This window comes from Oncorhynchus keta, chromosome 2 (genome assembly GCF_023373465.1).
Source record: "Oncorhynchus keta strain PuntledgeMale-10-30-2019 chromosome 2, Oket_V2, whole genome shotgun sequence".
NCBI lineage: Eukaryota > Metazoa > Chordata > Actinopteri > Salmoniformes > Salmonidae > Oncorhynchus > Oncorhynchus keta.
Genome location: NC_068422.1, coordinates 32,703,239 through 32,722,584, shown reverse-complemented (window position 1 = coordinate 32,722,584; position 19,346 = coordinate 32,703,239). Strand labels below are relative to the sequence as shown.

Here is a 19,346-nt window from a genome sequence, read left to right as displayed (position 1 = left end):
TTATAGTAGTAGACTCGCTCTCTCTATCTTCCTCTACTCTCCCATTTCATTAAGCTGAGACGGCACTAACACACAGTGACAGATGCACTCTCACACACCCGTCAGTGCTGGTGTGGCTCCGGAGCTGTGACAGAGCCTTGCTCCATGCCCTTAACCAGTGGGCCTTCTAGTCTCTTTTAGAAGGCATTAGTAGACAAAGCGTAGCTGCTGAATTGTGTCTACTCATGCTAAGCATATAGTTTTCCTGGTTAAGGATCCTCAACTGAATTTCCCTTGTCGTGGAAATTTCCTCTATTTACCTAATCATGGGAGCAAACCACACACACACGTCAGAGTTAGTTATAAAAGTCCATCTTTAATTATATGAGCTCTTATCACAATCCTGTGACTCTCAGATAAATTCAGTGTCTCCTCGTGAATCTTCTGAGAGCCCCTTTACAATGCAACTGAGTTCCTTTTAATAGCAAAGACACACATAGTCAGACAGCATAGACATAATTCATCGTTCAGCTTTGTCTCCTTTCCCAAACCCCAGAACCATAAACCAAATCCTCCATATCAACAGGCATATATTAAATTGTCATTTAGATACAACCCACTCAAAATACAAACTCCTGGACAAACTCACGGAGAGGGGGTGAGGCTATAGGTTAAGATAGAAACAACATAAGAGGGAGCATAGAATGATTCCAGACACTGCAAACCCTCCTTTCCCCACTGGGAAAGGTAGGGAGTATAAGATATGTTTACACATGATGACACTTTGACCTCTCCCCTCTCAGCGGCCCATGCAACTTAGTCCTGACATAGAACAGATAACTGCCAATGGCCACCACTATAGTACAACAAAATACATTCTTATGAGAAGTAACTTACACACATTTGATGAATATTAAACATCTTACAAATGTTACCAACAAATTCTGATAATTCCACAACATTCCCCTCTCAAGGGACTAAGTCCCTTTTGAAGAATCAGAATATTAATTACATACTCAATATTTAAAAATTCAAATCCCCGTAATGTCAAATACCTTAGCTTATATGTAAGCTTTCTCCCTTCTGAAACTAAGATTACAACCTTTATTCTACAAGACAACCTTGCACATGTTTAATAACACAGAATAATCCATTTGAGGAAAATAAAAACATAACATATTTATGCTCTTTCAGTTACATGAGAAACAGTGTCTAAACACAGGCCTCCTCACAACATATAGGACAGACATCCCTCTAAGTACTCATGCTCAGAAATATACTCAGGAATAGAGAATAGGACAGTGAAATCATTCATATTCCAAATCATAAGTAACAACCCAACTATTTATCCAACATTCCTCAGTGATTCAAATGTGTCATTATCACTTAAAGTAAAAACCTCAATTTAACACACATCAATATTAGCAGATTTACATACAGTATAATTATCCCATAATTCTACTACTAACTTTTTTAATCATGATTTTAATACAGATCAGTATCTCAATGCATTCTTAATCTAAATTACTACAATTTACATGGTGTAGACCTCTTCAATCAATCTGACAAAAGTACAAACAATTTTAATGGCACAGTTTGATTAAACCCCCCTTACACAGGCACGGCATCTTCTGGCATCTTCGTTTTTCTTCAGATAGCTTTACAGTTCAAATTGGACGGCCCATGATAATGACCCAATTTCAATGTCTCATCTTTACCACTCATGTTACATTTACATTACATTTACATTTAAGTCATTTAGCAGACGCTCTTATCCAGAGCGACTTACAAATTGGTGCATTCACCTTATGACATCCAGTGGAACAGTCACTTTACAATAGTGCATCTAAATCTTAAAAGGGGGGGGGTGAGAAGGATTACTTATCCTATCCTAGGTATTCCTTAAAGAGGTGGGGTTTCAGGTGTCTCCGGAAGGTGGTGATTGACTCCGCTGTCCTTGCGTCGTGAGGGAGTTTGTTCCACCATTGGGGGGCCAGAGCAGCGAACAGTTTTGACTGGGCTGAGCGGGAACTGTACTTCCTCAGTGGTAGGGAGGCGAGCAGGCCAGAGGTGGATGAACGCAGTGCCCTTGTTTGGGTGTAGGGCCTGATCAGAGCCTGGATGTACTGAGGTGCCGTTCCCCTCACAGCTCCGTAGGCAAGCACCATGGTCTTGTAGTGGATGCGAGCTTCAACTGGAAGCCAGTGGAGAGAGCGGAGGAGCGGGGTGACGTGAGAGAACTTGGGAAGGTTGAACACCAGACGGGCTGCGGCGTTCTGGATGAGTTGTAGGGGTTTAATGGCACAGGCAGGGAGCCCAGCCAACAGCGAGTTGCAGTAGTCCAGACGGGAGATGACAAGTGCCTGGATTAGGACCTGCGCCGCTTCCTGTGTGAGGCAGGGTCATACTCTGCGGATGTTGTAGAGCATGAACCTACAGGAACGGGCCACCGCCTTGATGTTAGTTGAGAACGACAGGGTGTTGTCCAGGATCACGCCAAGGTTCTTAGCGCTCTGGGAGGAGGACACAGTGGAGTTGTCAACCGTGATGGCGAGATCATGGAACGGGCAGTCCTTCCCCGGGAGGAAGAGCAGCTCCGTCTTGCCGAGGTTCAGCTTGAGGTGGTGATCCGTCATCCACACTGATATGTCTGCCAGACATGCAGAGATGCGATTCGCCACCTGGTCATCGGAAGGGGGAAAGGAGAAGATTAATTGTGTGTCGTCTGCATAGCAATGATAGGAGAGACCATGTGAGGTTATGACAGAGCCAAGTGACTTGGTGTATAGCGAGAATAGGAGAGGGCCTAGAACAGAGCCCTGGGGGACACCAGTGGTGAGAGCGCGTGGTGAGGAGACAGATTCTCGCCACGCCACCTGGTAGGAGCGACCTGTCAGGTAGGACGCAATCCAAGCGTGGGCCGCGCCGGAGATGCCCAACTCGGAGAGGGTGGAGAGGAGGATCTGATGGTTCACAGTATCGAAGGCAGCCGATAGGTCTAGAAGGATGAGAGCAGAGGAGAGAGAGTTAGCTTTAGCGGTGCGGAGCGCCTCCGTGATACAGAGAAGAGCAGTCTCAGTTGAATGACTAGTCTTGAAACCTGACTGATTTGGATCAAGAAGGTCATTCTGAGAGAGATAGCGGGAGAGCTGGCCAAGGACGGCACGTTCAAGAGTTTTGGAGAGAAAAGAAAGAAGGGATACTGGTCTGTAGTTGTTGACATCGGAGGGATCGAGTGTAGGTTTTTTCAGAAGGGGTGCAACTCTCGCTCTCTTGAAGACGGAAGGGACGTAGCCAGCGGTCAGGGATGAGTTGATGAGCGAGGTAAGGGAGAAGGTCTCCGGAAATGGTCTGGAGAAGAGAGGAGGGGATAGGGTCAAGCGGGCAGGTTGTTGGGCGGCCGGCCGTCACAAGACGCGAGATTTCATCTGGAGAGAGAGGGGAGAAAGAGGTCAGAGCACAGGGTAGGGCAGTGTGAGCAGAACCAGCGGTGCCGTTTGACTTAGCAAACGAGGATCGGATGTCGTCGACCTTCTTTTCAAAGTGGTTGACGAAGTCATCTGCAGAGAGGGAGGAGGGGGGGAGGATTCAGGAGGGAGGAGAAGGTGGCAAAGAGCTTCCTAGGGTTAGAGGCAGAAGCTTGGAATTTAGAGTGGTAGAAAGTGGCTTTAGCAGCAGAGACAGAAGAGGAAAATGTAGAGAGGAGGGAGCGAAAGGATGCCAGGTCCGCAGGGAGGCGAGTTTTCCTCCATTTCCGCTCGGCTGCCCGGAGCCCTGTTCTGTGAGCTCGCAATGAGTCGTCGAGCCACGGAGCGGGAGGGGAGGACCGAGCCGGCCTGGAGGATAGGGGGCATAGAGAGTCAAAGGATGCAGAAAGGGAGGAGAGGAGGGTTGAGGAGGCAGAATCAGGAGATAGGTTGGAGAAGGTTTGAGCAGAGGGAAGAGATGATAGGATGGAAGAGGAGAGAGTAGCGGGGGAGAGAGAGCGAAGGTTGGGACGGCGCGATACCATCCGAGTAGGGGCAGTGTGGGAAGTGTTGGATGAGAGCGAGAGGGAAAAGGATACAAGGTAGTGGTCGGAGACTTGGAGGGGAGTTGCAATGAGGTTAGTGGAAGAACAGCATCTAGTAAAGATGAGGTCGAGCGTATTGCCTGCCTTGTGAGTTGGGGAAGGTGAGAGGGTGAGGTCAAAAGAGGAGAGGAGTGGAAAGAAGGAGGCAGAGAGGAATGAGTCAAAGGTAGACGTGGGGAGGTTAAAGTCGCCCAGAACTGTGAGAGGTGAGCCGTCCTCAGGAAAGGAGCTTATCAAGGCATCAAGCTCATTGATGAACTCTCCGAGGGAACCTGGAGGGCGATAAATGATAAGGATGTTAAGCTTGAAAGGGCTGGTAACTGTGACAGCATGGAATTCAAAGGAGGCGATAGACAGATGGGTAAGGGGAGAAAGAGAGAATGACCACTTGGGAGAGATGAGGATCCCGGTGCCACCACCCCGCTGACCAGAAGCTCTCGGGGTGTGCGAGAACACGTGGGCAGACGAAGAGAGAGCAGTAGGAGTGGCAGTGTTATCTGTGGTGATCCATGTTTCCGTCAGTGCCAAGAAGTCGAGGGACTGGAGGGAGGCATAGGCTGAGATGAACTCTGCCTTGTTGGCCGCAGATCGGCAGTTCCAGAGGCTACCGGAGACCTGGAACTCCACGTGGGTCGTGCGCGCTGGGACCACCAGATTAGGGTGGCCGCGGCCACGCGGTGTGGAGCGTTTGTATGGTCTGTGCAGAGAGGAGAGAACAGGGATAGACAGACACATAGTTGACAGGCTACAGAAGAGGCTACGCTAATGCAAAGGAGATTGGAATGACAAGTGGACTACACGTCTCGAATGTTCAGAAAGTTAAGCTTACGTAGCAAGAATCTTATTGACTAAAATGATTCAAATGATACAGTATTGCTGAAGTAGGCTAGCTGGCAGTGGCTGCGTTGTTGACTTTGTAGGCTAGCTGGCAGTGGCTGCGTTGTTGACACTACACTAATCAAGTCGTTCCGTTGAGTATAATAGTTTCTACAGTGCTGCTATTCGGGGGCTAGCTGGCTAGCTAGCAGTGTTGATTACGTTACGTTGCGTTAAAAGAACGACAATAGCTGGCTAGCTAACCTAGAAAATCGCTCTAGACTACACAATTATCTTTGATACAAAGACGGCTATGTAGCTAGCTATGTAGCTAGCTACGATCAAACAAATCAAACCGTTGTACTGTAATGAAATTAAATGAAAATGTGATACTACCTGTGGAGCGAAGCGGAATGCGATCGGGTTGTTGAGTTCTATTCAGAAGACGTTGGCTAGCTGTTGGCTAGCTAGCAGTGTCTCCTACGTTAAGGACGACAAATAGCTAGCTAGCTAACCTCGGTAAATTAAGATAATCACTCTAAGACTACACAATTATCTTGGATACGAAGACAGCAAAGACAGCTATGTAGCTAGCTAACACTACACTAATCAAGTCGTTCAGTTGAGTGTAATAGTTTCTACAGTGCTGCTAATCGGTGGACGTTTGCTAGCTGGCTAGCTGCTGGGCAGAGCAGTGAAGACTACGTTAGGACGACGAAATACGATAATTACGCAATTATCTTTGATACAAGTACGGCTATGTAGCTAGCTAAGAAGAAATTGCTAAGATTAGACAAATCAAACCGTTGTACTATAATGAAATGTAATGAAATGTAATGAAAAAGTTATACTACCTGCGGAGCGAAATGCGGATGCGACCGCTCGCTCCAACCCGGAACTCCGATAACCCGGAACTCCATGTCTTGTCCATTCGTCAACCAATATACCAGCATCACAAGAAAATGTTAGAACAGATCTTTCTCCATGATCACTCCAAGTGGACTCATCACAGTATGACAGAACCATGAAAGAAAAGCAGTTGATAGCTTAGATCTGATTCTGTACACCAATTTCTGGATTGGTTCTTTTCTCTCGGGAGAAGTGGTTTGGAAAGCCTCCTTCAATGCCTTTGTCTCTCTTCTTCAGCCAGGTAGAGGGGGTTTTGAGGTACACACACCATTCGGTCCAAATGATCTTTTCCATGCATTAAGATACTGTCTGATGTCACTTTTCATGATAACCTCGAAAGAACATTTTACATTTACATTTACATTTAAGTCATTTAGCAGACGCTCTTATCCAGAGCGACTTACAAATTGGTGCATACACCTTATGACAACCAGTGGAACAGCCACTTGCATCTAAATCTTGTTGGGGGGGGGTGAGAAGGGGGGTGAGAAGGATTACTTACCCTTACTTACCCTACAGATCAGAACAACAGTTTAGTTCAGTTCATTAACTACATGATAAATTATTACTTTTACCAATTATTCTTAACACACATATCTAAACATATTTCACCGAGAATATCAAAACATTCTATTGAAACTATTCTTTCAAATTGGTTCATACTCCCCATCTCACTGTCAACTCCATCGTAGAGCCAAGGATCAAGAAATTAGACCTATATCTCTCGGGAATAGAACAAAACAAACACAACAATACAATACACTCAACAATACAATACACTCCTTCACATATCACTTAAATTGTATAACTTCAATTCAAACCCTCAAAAAACTTAATCCTCCCCCATGTTTTACACACATCTCTCCGTATGAGAGTAATGTAAAACAAAATTTCAGCTAACCTAATCAAATTAAATCACTAAACTGAAAAAAAGAAAAAAAAAGAACAATTATTTAACCCCTATGGTCGTAGGAAAATAGACTTAAAGCAGCATACCCTTAGTTAGAAGCAATGCCCTACTCCCTCTTCACACTGGTCCAAATTACACATATGGATAAGAAACATATTTACCAATTACACAAATTATTTTGAAAGCAGTATTACAAATGACCATAATGTCATTATCCAAATGGCTTTCCAATGTGGGTGATCAAGCCACAACGGAAAGTCATCAGAAGGTCATAGGTCATACAAAATCCTCCAAAGCAGTGTTTTGCACTATATGAAACAATCTGCAAACAATAATCAACTAGTTCCAAACATTTTCGTATTTCCATGTTCCCAGAACATTCCTTTATCAAAATAATTTGCGTGTGTAATGAAAAGTCAGAAAATAAAATAAAAGTGCCCCTATAATACCTTTGCACTACAACAAAAAACTTCCCGGCCCCCTCCAATGTGGTAGTTTATGGCCTCCCTTCACTCACTCTCCCCAAGAGTATCGTCCCTGGACACATTCCAGAGAGAGACAGTGATATATCCATTTTCCCAGAGAAAACACAAAAACACTTATTATTCATTTACACTACATCGATTCAAAAACTCAAACGTGAAACTATAAACCAAACCTAACGATAATTCCACTGTACCTCAAATCATTAATCATAAGTTTTAATCAAATCCATGTATATGTATGATACAATGTTTAATTAAGTTAAATCAACTCCTAAAAAAAACTCTTAATCAGCAACCTAATAATTTCAATCTGTCAATATAAATTTAGTAAAAACCAATCCTGATTTTTTTTTAACAAATCTAAAATCCTTCAAAAGTCGGTGCTGTCTGATCATCGTAAAAATACAAATAAACTTTTTTTTTCCCCCACTGATATCCACAAAGGTCAATACTGTTCAGCACATCCATTAATGACCTTCCTTTATTCTGTACAGGGTCTGAAATTCCAATGTATGCAGATGATACGTTGATAAATCTATGCAAATAACAGACTACACAAGACCTCACTACTATAATGATTCAGATGACACAATTGCTCAGAGACTCATGTGTACATCTCAATAAAATAAAACACAGTCTGCATGTTCCTCAAAAAAACAACTACTACTAAAAAGCTCCTGGTGGTATCTGACTTTAAGTGCCAAGGCATCATACTTGATTCCAACCTCTCTTTTAAAAAGCAAATTATAAAGGAACTCAAATACAAAATTCAACCTAGCTAATTTCCCAAAACATATGAAATTGTTTTGACTATTGCGGTAACAACACTATAATTCAAATCTATGATACTCCCCCACTTAACATACTAGTTTACTAGTTTGGCCCAAGCTTGCTTTTCAACATTCATACCCATTCAGTCTTCTGTCAACAGGTTGGCGTACTATTCAATCCAGCAAACCCCTTTAATGAGCTGACATTGTTCCATATAATGGAAACATACCATAACGTTAAACTACATGAAACTTCCTGCTCAAATTAACTGGTGTTACTTAAACAATCAAACCAAGAAACAATAACCATCAGAAGCTATCCTTACGATGTTTTATGATTCAGACATCCAGTCTCCCAATTCTCATACCCTAATACAGTAAATATAAACGCCACAAATCTATGAAGCCCACCTAGCGAATCAGTTGCTAGAAATACAGAAAAAAATGTACCTGAACAACAGTCAAAACAATTAGAGTAAGGTTATTGTATATTCAAACTAATAACGCAAATGTACGTTATTCTACAACAATCTACCTGCCTCCAGCAACTTTCCCTGACAATTAGTAGCCAACTAACTCTCTTCCATACTTTCAACTAAACTTTCCTACTTCTTTTTCCCCCAGTGGGCAAAAATATAACCCCTCTCATTTCAACGTTTTTCCCTTACCTCTATCGTAAGATTAAAACCCAACTTTATAACTTCCTCTTCTGCTCTCCACACTTATGAAATGTATCCTATTTCTTTAAAAATAACACACGCAGCGCTAAAATTATAACATGCGTCAGTCAATCTATAAGAATGAAAAACATTTCAGTAACCACTTTCCTATCGCCATTCTCTCCCCGCTCATTCAGAATTTCTTTAACTTAGGTAACTGTCTTCTCTATTCATACAGTAATTTAAATACGACCCAATTCTCAATACATTATTCCAGCAGACCATTTAGTGAACAGACATCGTCTTGCATCAGAATTCACTTTGTTATTATTTTAAATTGAATTAGCCTATCAATTTAACCGAAACAATCTATTGAAAACGTTCAATTTATCTCTTCTGCAAACACTCGCGACCATAACTTTCCAGGCAAAACATACAAATAGATTATTTACAATCAAAAGCTCTGAATTCAGCCAGCGCCATGACTGGGAATGGAACTCGGGCCTCCCGCGTTGCAGGCGAGAATTCTACCACTTCTACCACTTACCTTCTGGTAATTCCCAGAAGAATAATAGCCCAATTTTAATAGTACAAACGTTACTCCAGCTATGATTCTCAAATTCCAGCCACGATTCTCAAATTCCAGCTATGATTCTCAAATTCCAGCCATGATTCTCAAATTCCAGCCATGATTCTCAAATTCCAGCTATGATTCTCAAATTCCAGCCATGATTCTCAAATTCCAGCCATGATTCTCAAATTCCAGCCATGATTCTCAAATTCCAAATTACACATATTAGCAATCAAAGAATAAAATCGACACTAATGACTAGGAAACAGCAAAAGTAGATTATGTTTACTTATGCAACGTATTTCAATTACTTTACGACATCACATTAATCAGGCAATGATAATTAGTTTGATGGAAAACCTTAGGCTTTGTACAACATTATAAATTACATCGAGCATCCCTCAAATTCTCTTTAACTTTATGGAAAACAGTTTATTCAATAAATCCCGCAACTTCTCTCATACTGGGAAGAAAAATTATAACATGTTCAGACCTTAAGGGCAGTTTAATTTAACATGTTTCACCCAGACGGAGATAATCCAATATGCGTTTTATAGTTACATCGTTAGGGTAAGATAACCAAAAGTGGACACACTCTAATCAGTTTCTAGAGCTCAATTTCCCAGATGATTTTGTAGATTATTTTAATAGTGCTTAAAAACTTCATCTTTATCAAATGATCCATTTAAGATATCAACTCAAAACCTACGTACGTCTACGAATGGGTGGTTTAAATTGTATCTAATCATTCTCTGCCTTACTTTATACACACATACCATTTATCATAATTTCAAATAACTCACAGAATCCATATAAAACTTTAAAAATCTTAGGTACTCACACAGAAATTTCAGGATCATCCCCACAGGATTTGTTGCGATTTTCACATAGAACCTTTCAGACGTCCACACAGGACATCGAAAGGTTTTCCCACACAGAGTCAACCCTATCCCGCTACTCACACAGAGTAGTCCTATCCCGCTCACACAGAACGGTCCGAAAACTATTACATACTCACTCACTGGCTAGCACATTTAAAATAATTGGAATTCACCACATCTGAGGGTCACTTAGACAAATCACACAGACGCACAGAATGAGGTCCTTCTTCCAATAGGGCTTCACCAAGTGCCGTGTTTCACCTGGAACACACAGACCCCCTGGCCCATCACCCCGACATACCTCACCAAATCCCCACTGTGATCAATTCAGTGTCAGGAGGGCTTTTGGTCACTGGCATCCGGACAGCGCAGAGTATCTTTTGAGTCCACTAAACCCCCAGATTACTCTCCTCTGACTCGGACCTGCATACGCCACCAAGTTGCCTTCCTTACAAAGGAATTCACGCTCAGAGTATACGTAACAGGCATAATTTAAAAAACTCGACTTCAAATCTGTGTGTGGTTCGCTCACCTTTTTCTTAAAAATAAACTCAGTTCGAGATGTGGTATCCACTCGGCTCGCTTCCTCTTAGATCAAAGGTTGGTCCATCTGCTTCGTTCCCGAAGTGTGGTTCTCCCTGAGATCCCAAGTTTAGGGGATCCCTCGTGCACGATTTATTTACCTAGATCGTAGGAACGGTCACCGAGTGAAGATTCACATCCCCTCCTCGTCACCAATTGTCGTGGAAATTTCCTCTATTTACCTAACCATGGGAGCAAACCACACACACACGCCAGAGTTAGTTATAAAAGTCCATCTTTAATTATATGAGCTCTTATCACAATCCTGTGACTCTCAGATAAATTCAGTGTCTCCTAGTGAATCTTCTGAGAGCCCCTTTACAATGCAACTGAGTTCCTTTTAATAGCAAAGACACACATAGTCAGACAGCATAGACATAATTCATCGTTCAGCTTTGTCTCCTTTCCCAAACCCCAGAACCATAAACCAAATCCTCCATATCAACAGGCATATATCAAATTGGCATTTAGATACAACCCACTCAAAATACAAACTCCTGGACAAACTCACGGAGAGGGGGTGAGGCTATAGGTTAAGATAGAAACAATATAAGAGGGAGCATAGAATGATTCCAGACACTGCAAACCCTCCTTTCCCCACTGGGAAAGGTAGGGAGTATAAGATAGGTTTACACATGATGACACTTTGACCTCTCCCCTCTCAGCGGCCCGTGCAACTTAGTCCTGACATAGAACAGATAACTAACTGCCAATGGCCACCACTATAGTACAACAAAATACATTCTTATGAGAAGTAACTTACACACATTTGATGAATATTAAACATCTTACAAATGTTACCAACAAATTCCGATAATTCCACAACACCCTCAACAGAGTAAATTACTATTGTTCTCTCACACCATTCTTTAGTCCAGTACAGTGATGGTGGTTCAGTATGTGTCATACATCGTTGTTCAGCGATGTCAATAGGGATGCCAGCAGCATACCACCCTGCATTCCACTGCTGTTTTGCTTCTGAAGCTATGCAGGGTTGGTCCTGGTCAGTCCCTGGATGGGAGACCTGGTGGTGTTGGAGGGCCAGTAGGAGGTTCCCTTTCCTCTGGTCTAAAGAAAAATATCCCAAAGCCCCAGGGCAATGCTTGGAGACATTACCTTGTGTAGTGTACTGTCTTTTGAATGGGTCATTGGGTGTCCTGACTCTCTGTGGTCACTAAAGATCCTATGGCACTTACTGTAAGAGTTGGTGTGTTAACCCCGGTGTCCTGGCTAAATTCCCAATCTGGCCACCTAATCATCCCCAGTTTGCAATTGGCTCATGCATCCTCCCCCTTTTCTCCCCTGTAGATATTCCCCAGGTAATTTCTGTAAATGAGAATGTGTTCTCAGTCAACTTACCTGGTAAGAAAAATGCATTACAGTGTTGTTACATCACTAAAAAGGAGGAAGACTAGAGTAACTTCTGCTAAATGGCATATAGAGTTCTTGGTGGTCCATTTGCCGGTAGCAGTAGCATTGTGACAAAGAATATCCTAACAGAGAGGTCACACTGAGTAACCGGCAGAATTATCACCAATCCATAAATTCCCTTGGTGCATCCTCCATCTGTGCCCCTGAGAAATCACTTAGGAGAGCAGTAATGGCGCTATTCTTCTGGCCAACAGTATGAATGGACCTCCAGTGGGCACAGTGGCATGGTTCCTTTATGCAACCTCTAAGCACTCACTCCTAGTTTAAAAAAAAAACTGAGATTAGCTTTTGTTACCTCTCCTATAAAAACCATCTCTCTTTAAAGAGAGGGGAGGATTGACTGAACTACTCCCTTTAACTGTGTTCTTCAGTAGCAATTCCAATTCCTATACTGATTGATTACATATTGGTTCAATATGACTAGGCAAAGTAAACCCAAGAACTTGGACTATTGCAATAAATTCAGTGTTAATTGTTAACTACTTGAATGTGGTGTTACCACACCTGGGCCTATTTGTTTGGCTCAACAGAGGGCCACTGTACACTAATGCCTCAGTCTGTCAGTGTTTTGGCTGATGCAAATGTCACTGAGTGATATGATATCATGTTTACCCATTTGCTGTTTGCACTTGTTGAAGGTCGGGTAAATTACTTTTTCCTGTCAGGGAAACGATTAAGTAGCAGATTCTGCAGATTCGGGGCTGTTTGCACACAGTGTGATATTCCCTGTGTTTATTCTCTATCTCTATCTTCTCTCTGCTTTGGGTAAGACAAACACTGCATTCCTGTGCAGTTGGAACAGCCTGTCTGGCCTACCTGTGTGTCTGGATTCTAACATTGCTTAGACATGGTGTTTGCAAAGTAAAGGCCCAGTATTCAACCCCACTCGCGTCTGTCAGCAAGAACAGGACACAGTTTCTATGTGTCCAGTTTGTAGTCAACGCCTGTAGGAAAACACTCATCCTATTAGGGGTGTATATGGTATGTATTCTCAGGGGCTTGACTGGTAGGTAATACATGTCAGAATTTCTCAACTGCGGCTGATTGCTTCAGCAGGGTTCCTCAAACTCCATTGAAACCTCTGACATAGAGCTAGAGCTAAATGGGAGCTAAACTCATGTTTCACAGCACAAGCTTTATGCCTAAATACGAGCCCAAACAAGAGAAGCACCTCATCAGTCGTGACAGACAACACAGTCTAATGCTGTGTCTCTAATTAGTCTTTGTTGGAGAACAAAGCTCCGTAAAAGACCATATCAACAAATTCAATACGCTCATCAGGCCGCTGCTGTGCTAGCACAAAGCATTAGGGCACTAGGATAGGCTCAGAGGCACACCCGCTTTCTTCACAGCAAGATAATGAAATCAGCTCTAATTTATTCGCTCACAGCCAGCCTTTGAGAGGTGTGGCGGTGCCAGAGACCTTTACAGCCCTAGAAGATTCCAGCCTAAATGCGCTGACAATTAAAACAAACACACAAAAAAGAGTAGGGAAAGAGGTACATAACACCTATCCATCTATCTTCAGATCTCCCTGTCTGCTTTACTTCATAGATAGACCATGTGTGTTGTATGCACACTAATGGATAGGGTAAACAGCCTCATCATCACTTTGTTATTATTATTATGTCCCTAGCTAACATATTCATATCCCTCAGCTCAGCCAAACTAAAGCACACCCACTAGAGTTTTTCCCCCAGTGTAATTCCATATAATTTGATTGTTCTCTCCCACCTATTCCATAGTGTTTGGAAAAGATGACTTAATAATGGATAGTGTTTTACTCCAGTAATGGCTTTATGAAAAGCTTTTTGTTTTGGACTTAGATGTAGTCTCTCTCTCGCTCTCTCTTTCTCTCTCTCTCTTTCTCTCTCTCTCTCTCGCTCTCTCTTTCTCTCTCGCTCTCTCGCTCTCTCTCTCTCTCTCTCTCTCTTGCTCTCTCTTTCTCTCTCTCTCTCTCGCTCTCTCTTTCTCTCTCTCTCGCTCTCTCTCTCTCTCTCGCTCTCTCTTTCTCTCTCGCTCTCTCTTTCTCTCTCTCTCTCGCTCTCTCTCTCTCTCTTCCAAAGGACGTCCTCCGACCTATCAGAGCACTTGCAGCATGAACTAACATGTTGTCCACCCAATCAAAGGATAAGAGAATGAATCTAGTACTGAAACATAGGCTACACCTAACTAGCACTGCAGTGTATAAAATGTGGTTTGTAGTTGACTCATAGAGAAATACAATAGTTTAACAGTTTTGAACAAATTCATTTATTAAAAAATGAAGGAGAAGCAAGAGAGAGAGAGTGTCACGATCGTCGTAGTGAAGAGAACACTACTTTAATGATTGACGAAAAAACACAAAGTACACTAAACAAAACAAACAAACTAACAAGACGACCGTGACTGCTATAGAAACACTGTGCTAACATGCAACATAACATAGACAATAACCCACAAACCACAATACAAAACAGGCTACCTAAATATGGTTCCCAATCAGAGACAACGACAAACACCTGCCACTGATTGAGGACCATATCAGGCCAAAACACATAGAAATAGACAAACTAGACATACAGACATACAACATAGAATGCCCACTCATATCACACCCTGACCAAACAAAACATGGAAAGAAACATAGAAACAAACAAGCAGGGTCTGGGTGGGCACCTGGCCGCGGTGGCGGCTCTGGCGCGGGACGTGGACCCCGCTCCACCATAGTCATTGCCCTCTTCAAGGGCCTCTTTAGAGTGGTGACCCTCGCCTCCAACCTTGGGTCTAAGACCCTAATTAAAGGACCCACTGGACTGAGGAGCACCTCCTGACTGAGGGGCAGCTCCGGACTGAGGGGCAGCTCCGGACTGAGGGGCAGCTCCGGACTGAAGGGCAGCTCCGGACTGAGGAGCAGCTCCGGACTGGCTGACGGCTCTGGCAGCTCCTGGCTGGCTGACGGCTCTGGCAGCTCCTGGCTGGCTGACGGCTCTGGCAGGTCCTGGCTGGCTGACGGCTCTGGCGGCTCCTGGCTGGTTGACGGCTCTGGCGGCTCCTGGCTGGCTGACGGCTCTGGCGGCTCCTGGCTGGCTGGCGGCTCTGGCGGCTCCTGGCCCTGGCTGGCTGACGGCTATGGTGGCTCCTGCCTGGCTGACAGCTCTGGCGGCTCCTGGCAGGCTGACGGATCTGGCGGCTCCTGACTGGTTGACGGCTCTGGCAGCTCCTGGCTGGCTGACGGCTCTGGCAGATCCTGGCTGACAGACGGCTCTGGCAGGTCCTGGCTGACTGACAGCTCTGGCGGCTCCTGGCTGACTGATGGCTATGGTGGCTCCTGCCTGGCTGACAGCTCTGGCGGCTCCTGGCAGGCTGACGGATCTGGCGGCTCCTGACTGGCTGACGGCTCTGGCAGCTCCTGGCTGGCTGACGGCTCTGGCAGATCCTGGCTGACAGACGGCTCTGGCAGGTCCTTGCTGACTGACAGCTCTGGCGGCTCCTGGCTGACTGATGGCTCAGGACAGACTGGCGGCTCTGACGGCTCAGGACAGATGGGAGGCTCTAGCAGCTCAGGACAGACGGGAGACTAGCAGCTCAGGACAGACGGGAGACTCTAGCAGCTCAGGACAGACGGGAGACTCTCGCAGCTCAGGACAGACGGGAGACTCTAGCGGCTCAGGACAGACGGGAGACTCTAGCGGCTCAGGACAGACGGGAGACTCTAGCGGTTCAGGACAGACGGGAGACTCTGGCGGCTCAGGACAGACGGGAGACTCTGGCGGCGCGTTGTAGGCCTGGTGCGTGGTGCCGGCACTGGTGGTACTGTGGTACTCCTCCCCGCACCTCAGGGCGAGTGCGGGGAGGAGGAACAGGGCGTACTGGAATCTGGAGACGCACAGAAAGCCTGGTGCAGGGGGCTGCCACCGGAGGGCTGGTGCGTGGAGGTGGCACTGGATGGACCAGACCATGAAGGCGCACTGGAGATCTTGAGAGCAGGGCTGGCACCATCCGCCCTAGCTGGATCCTTACCCTAGCCCGGCAGATGCGGGGAGCTGGGATGTAGCACACTGGGCTAAGCACGCGTACTGGGGACACCGTGCGCTCCACCGCATAACACGGTGCCTGACCAGTACAACGCCCGCCATGGTAAGCACGGCTCGGAGAACTGTAACGCCGAGCTGGCACAGGACGTGCAGGGCTAGGGAGGCGCACAGGAGTCCTGGTGCGTGGGGCTGGCACAGTCTTCACCAGACGGCGAGCACGCACCTCAGGACGAGTATGGAGAGCTGACCCAGGTGACATCAAATCCCCGACACGCTCCGTCGGGTGGATGTCGTGCCTCAGGCACCAACACAGCACCTCCCTCATAACTCTCTCCTCCAATCTCGCCATTAACTCCTTCACTGTCTCTGCTTCGCTCACCTCCAATTCCGCCCTGACCGGCTCTGGTTCCATCCTTGGCTCTTTATGGTAAGCAGGGGGAGATGGCTCAGGTCTGACTCCTGACTCTGCCACACTCTCCCTGTGCCCCCCCAATACATTTTTGGGGCTGCCTCTCGGGCTTCCAGCCGCGCTGCCGTGCTGCCTCCTCATACCGGGGCCTCTCTGCTTTCACTGCCTCCAGCTCTGCTTTGGGGCGGCGATATTCCCCTGGTTGTGCCCAGGGTCTTTCGCCATCTAGAATCTCCTCCCAAGTCCATGAGTCCTGTTTTCTTTGCCGCTGCTGCCGGCCATTACCACCATGTGAATGCATACTTCAATGATTTATGAAAAAACACGAAGTACACTAAACAAAACAAACTAACTAACAAGACGAACGTGACTGCTATAGAAACACTGTGCTAACATGCAACATAACATAGACAATAACCCATGAACCACAATACAAAATAGGCTACCTAAATATGGTTCCCAATCAGAGACACTCATATCACACACTGACCAAACAAAACAGAAACAAACAACGCAAATAATGGTGTGACAGAGAGAGAGAAAGCTAGCTATATTTTGTATGTTTTTCACTTTTACTTTCTTAAAAATTCAAAGGGCACTCGCACATCGGAGTTATCTTTTTTTCAGTTACATGCTAACAGTTGAATAATATGAGAAAAAAAGAAGAAACCCACACACTGCTCTTGATAGTATTACTGCTCTTTAAAAAGCTTTAGGTATCGGCCTCAAGGCCTTAGAGTGTTGTGATTTTCTTCTTCCTCTGACGGGGAGTATGAAATATCGGACCAATGCGCAGCGTGGTAAGTGTCCATAATGTATTTATTAAACTGAACACAGATTACAAAAAACAAGAGAAATAAAAGAAAACCGAAACAGTTTTGTATGGAAACCACAGACATAGAAAACAACTACCCACAAATCATAGTGGGAAAACAGGCTGCCTAAGTATGGTTCTCAATCAGAGACAACCATAAACAGCTGCTTCTGATTGGGAACCATACCAGGCCAAACACAGAAATACAAAAACATAGAACAACACATAGAATGCCCACCCCAACTCACGCCCTGACCCAACTAAAATAGAAACATAAAAAAGGAACTAACGTCAGTGCGTGACATAGAGGCTTTTTTTTGCATCCTTATGTAGACATAGCTCCACCCACATCCTTTCCATGCATTGAATGGGGTTGGAATCGAGGGAAAATAAGTCATGTTACCAAAAATAACAATGTGCATTTCATGAATATTATAATAACGTGTGTACATAAAACGTATTAAACACGTCTGTAAAACTACAATCAGGACATCGACCCACCAAGCAAGTTCTAATAAATCCTTGGGTACAGCGCAAGAAAAATGCCAGAGTAATCTGAAATGGGGGCATTAATTCATGTTCACATTTACAACATAACATACATCGGCATTTCATCATTAAGACCTTTAGGAAAAATGTCTGGAAGGTGAAAATTTAAAAACATTCTTATTTGCTCTGAGTACTATTTATATCACCTCCCCTGTCTGATATCTTAACTTTCTCTGTGCCACAAAATCTAGGTAGAAATGTCAGGTTTTTGGTCATTAAAATGTCCTTTGACTGGGTAATCCCTGTCGTTTCTCCTGATTGATCTTTTATGTTCACTGATTCTCTGTTTGAGTGAACGAGAGGTTTTACTTACATAACACAGCCCACATGAACATTTAATCATAGATAACATCTACATTCTGTCCATTTCTTTTCCAAACAGGGTTCCATTTGATATCTCAATCCACATATTGAGGTAATGAACAGGTTTAATTAATGTCACATTCAATAGTGAATTTGAAATTGGGGTCAATGTCATTGAGTAATGCCATAAAGTCTGACAGCTCTTCTCCCATTCCTCCCCATATGAAACATTTTTTGTCAGTAAATCAAAACTACTTCAGGACTTGATTCAAAAATATATTTTCATTTCCATTGTTAACTAAACGTTCTTCAAAAAGACCCACATAAAGGTTAGCATAGCTTAGCTAGCAAATGCAGCTAGCTAGTTTAGCATACTCAAACAGAGACGGATGCTAAACTCAGTAAAAAAAATAAACGTCCTCTCACTGTCAACTGCGTTTATTTTCAGCAAACTTAACATGTGTAAATATTTGCATGAACATAACAAGATTTAACAACTGCGACATAAACTGAACAAGCTACACGGCCATGTGACTAACAGAAATTGAATAATGTGTCCCTGAACAAAGGGGGGTCAAAATCAAAAGTAACAGTCAGTATCTGGTGTGGGCACCAGCTGCATCAAGTACAGCAGTGCATCTCCTCCTCAAGGACTGCACCAGATTTGTCAGTTCTTGTTGTGAGATGTTACCCCACTCTTCCACCAAGGCAACTGCAAGTTCCCGGACATTTCTGGGGGGAATGGCCCTAGCCCTCACCCTCCGATCCAACAGGTCCCAGACATGCTCAATGGGATTGAGAGCTGGGCTCTTCGCTGGCCATGGCAGAACACTGACATTCCTGTCTTGCAGGAAATCACGCACAGAACGAGCAGTATGGCTGGTGGCATTGTCATGCTGGAGGGTCATGTCAGGATGAGCCTGCAGGAAGGGTACCACAGCTTTGAGATTGCCTGAAATGACAACAAGCTGAGTCCGATGATGCTGTGACACCGTCCCAGACCATGACGGACCCTACACTTCCAAAATCGATCCCGCTCCAGAGTACAGGCCTCGGTGTAACGCTCATTCCTTTGACGATAAACGTGAATCCGACCATCGCCCCTGGTGAGACAAAACCGTGACTCATCAGTGAAGAGCAATTTTTGCCAGTCCTGTCGGGTCCAGTGATGGTGGGTTTGTGCCCATAGG

The 19,346-nt window shown here is 44.5% G+C and overlaps 1 protein-coding gene and 1 long non-coding RNA gene across 4 annotated transcripts in view; one reads left to right on the top strand and one right to left on the bottom strand.

The window, feature by feature from the left end:
- Positions 1–19,346, top strand: part of LOC118399510 (GDNF family receptor alpha-1-like) — a 131,329-nt gene that overhangs the window by 102,277 nt on the left and 9,706 nt on the right. The window lies entirely within an intron of this gene.
- On the bottom strand, positions 335–11,455 carry LOC127910700 (uncharacterized). Its single transcript, XR_008075883.1, has 2 exons — positions 11,286–11,455; positions 335–768 (listed from the first exon to the last, which is right to left on the bottom strand). It is a non-coding gene; the product is annotated as an uncharacterized LOC127910700 (long non-coding RNA).